We start from the raw sequence: 9,410 nt of genomic DNA, 5'->3' as shown, positions 1-9,410 counted from the left end.
AACACCTTAATGAAAGACTTGATCTTTCTCTGCTGAAGTTTCACTTTCACTTACAGGTATTTACCAACATTTCAGATCACATTTAACCCCACCCACAGTCCGCCCACCCAGTAACCAGACAGTCCTAGTTATTTTACTGGAGTGGCTTGCCCAAACCCCGCCTCTAATTATGTGGGGACTGCCAACTTGTTGCCCCCCAAAAACCATAGAGAAGGTCTCATTGAGTTGCTGTGCATGAACAGTGACTCAAAGGGGTGACACTTTGGACATGGTGCGGGACATAGCATTATCAGGACTAAGGGTCAAGATGCCGGACTGTTCTGGTAGGCTCGGGACAGGTGTCATCTATGCTTATGTGGTGACCACCAACTTTTGGCTCCTAAACACCATAATAAATGCCTCGTTGAGTTGCTGCACATGGGTAGTGACTTCAATAAGGGTGACACTGTGATCTGGGGATATGACCCGGGAAACAGCATCGTAGAAATTGAGGTCCAAAATGCGGGACTGTTCCAGCAAATCCGGGACAGATGTCATCTATGATTACAAGATCCCTTCTGTGGGGACTGCCAACTTGTGCCCCAAAATACCATACTTTACAAATCTTGATTACTGTTCATGGGCAGCAACTCAAATAGGAGTGAAACTGTGACCGGGAGTTGTGGCCCAGGACACAGCATCATCGGGCTGAGGTCCAAGATGCGGGTCTGTTCCGGCAAATCCGGGACAGTTGCCATCTATGCTTACCGGTCCCCTTCTATGGGAACTGCCAACTTGTGGCCCTCAGACACCATAGTAAAGGGCTTCATTGAGTTACTGTGCCTGGGCAGTGACTCAAACTGTGGTGGCACTGTAAATCAGGGACGTGGCCCAGGACACAGCATCATCAGGACTGAGTTCAAGTAGGTGGGATTGTCCCAACAAATCCGGGACAGTTGTCATCTACGCTTACAGGTCCCCTTCTGTTGGAACTGCCAACTTTTGGCCCTCAGACACCATAGTAAAGGGCTTAATTGATTTATTCTGCTCAAATTAGGGTAACCCTGTGATTCAGGGACTTGACCCAGGACACAGCATCATGTGGACTAACGTCCAAGATGCAGGACTGTCCCATCAAAACCAGGACAGTTGCCATCTATGCTTACCGGTCCCTTTCTGTGGGAACTGCCAACTTGTGGCCCTCAGACACCATAGTGTAGGGCTTCATTGAGTTACTGTGCCTGGGCAGTGACTCAAACTGTGGTGGCACTGTAAATCGGGGATGTGGCCCAAGACACAGCATCATCAGGACTGAGGTTCAAGATGTGAGATTGTCCCGACAAATCCGGGACAGTTGTTATCTATGCTCACAGGTCCCCTTCTGTGGGAACTGCCAACTTTTGGCCCTCAGACACCCTAGTGAAGGGCTTAATTGAGTTACTCTGCATGGGCAGTGACTCAAATTAGGGTAACACTGTGATTCAGGGACTTGACCAAAGACACATCATCATGTGGACTAAGGTCCAAGATGCAGGACTGTTCCATCAAATCCGGGACATTTGTCATCTATGCTTACAGGAGCTCTTCTGTGGGGACCGCCAACTTGTGCCCCAAAACACCACAGTGAAGGCCACATTTAGTTACTATGAATGAACAGCAACTCAGATAGGGGTGACACTGATGCGCATGGCATAGCCTAGGACACAGCATCATCGGGCTGAGGTCCAAGATGTGGATCTGTTCCGGAAAATCTGGGACAGTTGTCATCTGTGCTTACAGGTCCACTTCTATGGGAACTGCCAACTTGTGGCCCTCAGACACCATAGTGAAGGGCTTCATTGAGTTACTGTGCCTGGGCAGTGACTCAAACTGTAGTGGCATTGTAAATCAGGGACGTGGCCCAGGACACAGCATTATCGGGACTGAGGTTCAAGATGTGGATCTGTTCCTGCAAATCCGGGACAGTCGTTATCTACGCTTACAGGTCCCCTTCTGTGGGAACTGCCAACTTTTGGCCCTCAGACACCATAGTAAAGGGCTTAATTGAGTTATTCTGCATGGACAGTGACTCAAATTAGGGTAACACTGTGATTCAGGGACTTGACCCAGGACACAGCATCATGTGGACTAACGTCCAAGATGCAGGACTGTTCCATCAAATCCGGGACAGTTGTCATCTATGCTTACAGGAGCTCTTCTGTGGGGACCGCCAACTTGTGCCCCAAAACACCGCAGTGAAGGCCACATTTAGTTACTATGAATGAGCAGCAACTCAGATAGGGGTGACACTGATGCGCATGGCATGGCCCAAGACACAGCATTATCGAGACTGAGGTCCAAGATGTGGGTCTGTTCCAGCAAATCCGGGACAGTTGCCATCTATGCTTACCGGTCCCTTTCTGTGGGAACTGCCAACTTGTGGCCCTCAGACACCATAGTGAAGGGCTTCATTGAGTTACTGTGCCTGGGCAGTGACTCAAACTGTGGTGGCACTGTAAATCAGGGACGTGGCCCAAGACACAGCATCATCAGGACTGAGTTCCAGTATGTGAGATTGTCCCAACAAATCCGGGACAGTTGTCATCTACGCTTACAGGTCCCCTTCTGTGGGAACTGCCAACTTTTGGCCCTCAGACACCATAGTAAAGGGCTTAATTGAGTTATTCTGCATGGACAGTGACTCAAATTAGGGTATCACTGTGATTCAGGGACTTGACCAAGGACACAGCATCATGTGGACTAACGTCCAAGATTCAGGACTGTTCCATCAAAACCGGGACAGTTGCCATCTATGCTTACAAGAGCTCTTCTTACCGGTCCCTTTCTGTGGGAACTGCCAACTTGTGGCCCTCATACACCATAGTGAAGGGCTTCATTGAGTTACTGTGCCTGGGCAGTGACTCAAACTGTGGTGGCACTGTAAATTAGGGACATGGCCCAGGACACAGCATCATTGGGACTGAGGTTCAAGATGTGGGTCTGTTCCTGCAAATCCGGGACAGTTGTTATCTATGCTTACAGGTCCCCTTCTGTGGGAACTGCCAACTTGTGGCCCTCAGACACCATAGTGAAGGGTTTCATTGAGTTAGTGTGCCTGCACAGTGACTCAAACTGGGGTGGCACTGTGATCCGGGACTGTGGCCCAGGACACAGCATCATCAGGACTGAGTTCCAGTATGTGAGATTGTCCCGACAAATCCGAGACAGTTGTCATCTATGCTTACAGGTCCCCTTCTGTGGGAACTGCCAACTTTTGTCCCTCAGACACCATAGTGAAGGGCTTAATTAAGTTACTCTGCATGGGCAGTGACTCAAATTAGGGTAACACTGTGATTCAGGGACTTGACCGAGGACACATCATCATGTGGTCTAACGTCCAAGATGCAGGACTGTTCCATCAAATCTGGGACAGTTGTCATCTATGCTTACAGGACCTATTCTGTGGGCACTGCCAACTTGTGCCCCAAAACACCACAGTGAAAGCCACATTTGGTTACTATGAATGAGCAGCAACTCAGATAGGGGTGAACTGTGATATAAATGGGGGGGGGGAATGACTGTGATGTGAAGGGGGGGACTCTGATGTAAATGGGAGAGGACCATGATGTGAAGGGGGAACTGTGATGTTAATAGGGGTGTTCATGATGGGAAGGGGGAAATGTGATGTAAACGGGGGGGGGGGGGGGCAATGATGTGAAAGATGAAACTGATGTAAAGGGGGGGACTGTGATGTGAAGGGGGAACTATGATGTGAAGGGGGAAATGTGATGTAAATGGGGGGACTGTGATGTGAAGGGGGAACTATGATGTGAATGGGGAACTATGATGTAAATGGGGGGGGGGGGCATGACGTGAAGGGGGAAATGTGATGTAAATGGGGGGGGGGCATGATGTGAAGGGGGAACTGTGATGTAAATGGGGGGTGGAACTGTGACATAAATGGGAGGGGACCCTGATGTGCAGGGGGAACTGTGATGTTAATAGGGGTGTTCATGATGTGAAGGGGTAAATGTGACTGTGATGTGAAGGGGGGAACTGTGATGTGAAGAGAAAACTGTGATGTAAATAGGGGGGGGTGACTGTGATGTGAAGTGGAAACTGATGTAAATGGCAGGGGACCATGATGTGAAGGGGGAAATGTGATGTTAATAGGGGTGTTCATGATGTGAAGCGGGATAATGTGATGTAAATGGGGGGGGGGGGCTAGGATGTGAAGGGGGAACTGTGATGTAAATGGTAGGGGATCATGATGTGGAGGGGGGGGCTGTGAGGCAAGTGGGGGGGGCATGATTGTTATGTAAATGCGGAACTATGATGCAAATGGGGGGGGATGATGTTAAGAGAGAACTACGAGGGGGGGCTTGTAATGTGAAGGGGGAATGGTGATGTCATTGAAAGGGGGGCCGTGATGTGAAAGGGGAGCTATGATGTAAATGGGAGGGGGGGGGATTTGATGTGAACTGGGAACTATGATGTAAATGGGAAGGGACCATGATGTGAAGGGGGAACTGTGAGGTAAGTGGGGGATCATGATGCGAAGAGAGAATTGTGATGTAGAGGGGGGGGGGGGGTTACTGTAATGTAAATGGGAGGGGGGGTGACCATGATGTAAATGGGGGTCTTCATGATGTGAAGGCAGGACTGTGACGTAAATGGGGGTGTTTGTGATGTGAGTACAGAACTATGAGGGGGGGGGTTGTAATGTGAAGGGGGAACAGTGATGTAAATGGGAGAAGGGACCATGATGCGAAGGGGAAACTGTGATGTGAATGGGAGGGGGGACTGTGATGTGAAGGGGGAACTGTGATGTGAATGGGAGGGGGGACTGTGATGTGAAGGGGGAACTGTGATGTAAATGGGGGGGGGACTGGGATGTGAAGGTATAACTATGAGGCATGTATGGGGGGGGGGAGGAAACCATGTGATGAAAGAATTGTGATGTAGAAGGGGGGGGTTTACTGTGATGTAAATAGAGAACTGTGATGTGAATGGGAGGGGGGACTGTGATGTGAAGGGGGGGGGACTGGGATGTGAAGGTATAACTATGAGGCATGAATGGGGGGGGGAGGAAACCATGTGATGAAAGAATTGTGATGTAGAAGGGGGGGGTTTACTGTGATGTAAATAGAGAACTGTGATGTGAATGGGAGGGGGGACTGTGATGTGAAGGGGGAACTGTGATGTGAATGAGAGGGGGGGACTGTGATGTGAAGGGGGAACTGTGATGTGAATGAGAGGGGGGGACTGGGATGTGAATGAGAGGGGGGGACTGTGATGTGAAGGGGGAACTGTGATGTGAATGGGGCGGGGGGACTGGGATGTGAAGGGGGAACTGTGAGGTATGTGTGTGGGGGGGGGGACCATGTGATGAGAGAATTGTGATGTAGAAGGGGGGTTACTGTGATGTAAATAGAGAACTGTGATGTGAATGGGAGGGGGGACTGTGATGTGAAGGGGGGACTGTGATGTGAAGGGGGAACTGTGATGTGAATGGGAGGGGGGACTGTGATGTGAATGGGAGGGGGGACTGTGATGTGAAGGGGGAACTGTGATGTGAATGGGAGGGGGGACTGTGATGTGAAGGGGGAACTGTGATGTGAATGGGAGGGGGGACTGTGATGTGAAGGGGGAACTGTGATGTGAATGGGAGGGGGGACTGTGATGTGAAGGGGGAACTGTGATGTGAATGGGAGGGGGGACTGTGATGTGAAGGGGGGACTGTGATGTGAATGGGGAACTGTGATGTTATTGGGAGGGGGAACTGTGATGTGAATGGGAGGGGGGGAACTGCGATGTTAATGTGAAGGGGGAACTGCGATGTTAATGGGAGGGGGGACCATGTGAAGAGAGAATTGTGATGTAGAAGGGGGGTTACTGTGATGTAAATAGAGAACTGTGATGTGAATGGGAGGGGGGACTGTGATGTGAAGGGGGAACTGTGATGTGAATGGGAGGGGGGACTGTGATGTGAAGGGGGAACTGTGATGTGAATGGGAGGGGGGACTGTGATGTGAAGGGGGGACTGTGATGTGAATGGGGAACTGTGATGTTATTGGGAGGGGGAACTGTGATGTGAATGGGAGGGGGGGAACTGCGATGTTAATGTGAAGGGGGAACTGCGATGTTAATGGGAGGGGGGACCATGTGAAGAGAGAATTGTGATGTAGAAGGGGGGTTACTGTGATGTAAATAGAGAACTGTGATGTGAATGGGAGGGGGGACTGTGATGTGAAGGGGGAACTGTGATGTGAATGGGAGGGGGGACTGTGATGTGAAGGGGGGACTGTGATGTGAATGGGGAACTGTGATGTTATTGGGAGGGGGAACTGTGATGTGAATGGGAGGGGGGGAACTGCGATGTTAATGTGAAGAGAGAATTGTGATGTAGAAGGGGGGTTACTGTGATGTAAATAGAGAACTGTGATATAAATGGGAGGGGACCCTGGAGTGAAGGGGGAACTGTGAGGTAAGTGGGGGGGGGGGACCATGATGTGAAGGGAGAATTGTGATGTAGAGGGGGGGGCATGATATTAAGGGAGAAATATGATGTAGAAGGGGCGTTATTGTGATGGAAATGGAGGGAGGGGCTGTGTTGTGATGGGGGAGCTGTAATGTATATGGGGGGGGGGGGCGTGATGTAAATTAAGAACTTTGATTTAAATGGGGGGGTGGGCGACTGTGATGTAAATGAAGGGAATTTGATGTGAAGAGGGGGCCAAAGACAAATAAAAGTCCATTCTTTTGCTCTCAGCCTCCTCCAGATCCCTTTTTTTCTTTTTTTTTGCTGCTGTGATCCGACTTCCTGTTAGAAGGTGACTACGTTCATTCATCATTGTCCCATGGAAGCAAGAATGTAGCCACTCCCACCTGCTCGCTTCCGAGATGTACTATGGGATTTGTAGTGTGCATAGAGCAGTGCACGTGAGCCCAACTAATGTGCACTGCTCATTCCAGGAATTCACGAAGGACAATACCAGGAGGAAGAAAAACCCAGTAAGAAACAATTCCATGAGAAATAGATGACTGGGCTCATAGTTGGATGGATGTGGATGGATATTGCTTAGTGTCACTCTAAACTTCCTAGTCAATGAGATGCATATAGTAAGTTTTTTTCTTTACATTGGTGCCATCTAGTGGTGATTTAGTACATCTACAGTCTATCACTTTGCTTTAATCTGATTTCTTATTACAATCTTTTATTGAAAAAATAATTTGCATTACAAAGAATCGTATTATATGACAAAAACCGACACGGTTTTCAAATTTAAGCAAAACATTGCAGATAGTAAACAAAATATTATTTGTACAATCACAATTCCCCTTATTTACATCACAGTCGCCCCCCCCTATGGTCATACTTTTTATATCCTTGGATTATAGCAAACGTATCAAGTTGTATAATGAAAAGTGCCAATAAAAATAAACCCCCCCCCCCAAAAAAAAACAAAAAAAAAAACAAATTCTGATTTCTTTGCCTTAAAAAAGTAAGGCTGGCTTACTTCTCTCTTTTTTTTTTTTTTTTTATTTATTATTTTTTTAATGTGAATAGTCACGTTAATTATCCAATCATGTGAAAAGAAAATTCCTGTTCACCTTATATATGCAAATGAAAGTATAGAACACTAAAAATAATCAAACATTTTAAATGTGAATTAAAATATACAAATAAAAAAAAGGGTTTTCCCCCTTAATGACCAGGCCATTTTTTGTGCTTCAGCACTATGTTGCTTTAACGGACAATTGCGCGGTCGTGCGACGCTATATCTAAATAAAATTGATGTCCTTTTTTCCCATAAACAGAGCTTTCTTTTGGTGGTATTTGGTCATCTATACGATTTTTATTTTTTGCGCCATAAACAAAAAAAGAACGACTTTTCTGAAAAAAAAAAAACAATATTTTTCACATTCTGCTATATAACATTCCTAAAAAAAAATTAGAAAATCTAATTTTTTTTATCATTTTAGGCCAATTTGTTGTCTGCTACATATTTTTGGTAAAAAAAAAAAAAAATCGCAATAAGGGTTGTGCAAATAAAATGTATGTCCTTTTTTCCCCCACAAACAGAGCTTTCTTTTGGTGGTATATGGTCATCTATGCGATTTTTATTTTTTGCGCTATAAACAAAAAAAGAGCGACAATTCTTAAAAAAAACCAATATTTTTCACATTCTGCTATATAACATTCCCCCCAAAAAATTTAAAAATCTCAATTTTTAAAAAAAAAATAAAAAAAATTAAATTTAAATAATTTAAAATTATTTAAAATAAATTTAAATTAAAATTTTAGGCCAATTTGTTGTCTGCTACATATTTTTGGTAAAAAAAAAAAAAAAAATCGCAATAAGGGTTGTGCAAATAAAATGTATGTCCTTTTTTCCCCCACAAATAGAGCTTTCTTTTGGTGGTATTTGGTCATCTATACGATTTTTATTTTTTGCGCTATAAACAAAAAAAGAGCGACAATTCTGAAAAAAAACTATATTTTTCACATTCTGCTATATAACATTCCCCCCAAAAAATTTAAAAATCTGAATTTTTAAAAAAAAATTTAAAAAATTAAATTTAAATTATTTAAAATAATTTAAAATTATTTAGAATAAATTTAAATTAAAATTTTAGGCCAATTTGTTGTCTGCTACATATTTTTGGTAAAAAAAAAAAAAAAAAAATCGCAATAAGGTTTGTGCAAAAGTTATCACGTCTACTAACTACGGGAAAGATTTATGTAATTTTTTTTTTTTTTACTAGTAATGGCGGCGATCTGTAATTTTTAGCGGGACTGCGACATTGCGGCGGACAGATCGGACCCCTAATTGACATTTTTGACACTTTTGGGGGTAACCAGCGACATTACTACAGTAATCAGTGCTAAAAATATGCAATTGCGCGGTCATGCGAAGCTGCACCCAAATAAAATGTATGTCCTTTTTTTCCCCACAAATAGAGCTTTCTTTTGGTGGTATATGGTCATCTATGCGATTTTTATTTTTTGCGCTATGAACAAAAAAAGAGCGACAATTCTGAAAAAAAAAAACAATATTTTTCACAATCTGCTATATAACATTCCTAAAAAAAAATCAAAGTTAGGTATTTGGTAATCTATATGATTTTTTTTTTTTTTTGCGCTATAAACAAAAAAAGAGCGACAATTCTGAAAAAAAAAACAATATTTTTCACATTCTGCTATATAACATTCCTAAAAAAAAAAAAATCTAAATTTGGTATTTGGTCATCTATACGATTTTTTTTTTTTTGCGCTATAAACAAAAAAAGAGCGACAATTCTGAAAAAAAAAAACAATATTTTTCACATTCTGCTATATAACATTCCTAAAAAAAAAAAAAAAAAATCTAAATTTGGTATTTGGTCATCTATACGATTTTTTTTTTTTTTTTGCGCTATAAACAAAAAAAGAGCGACAATTCTGAAAA

Source organism: Pelophylax lessonae, assembly GCF_965119305.1.
Source record: "Pelophylax lessonae genome assembly, chromosome: 7".
NCBI classification, from domain to species: Eukaryota; Metazoa; Chordata; class Amphibia; order Anura; family Ranidae; genus Pelophylax; species Pelophylax lessonae.
This window is presented reverse-complemented; position numbering follows the sequence as displayed.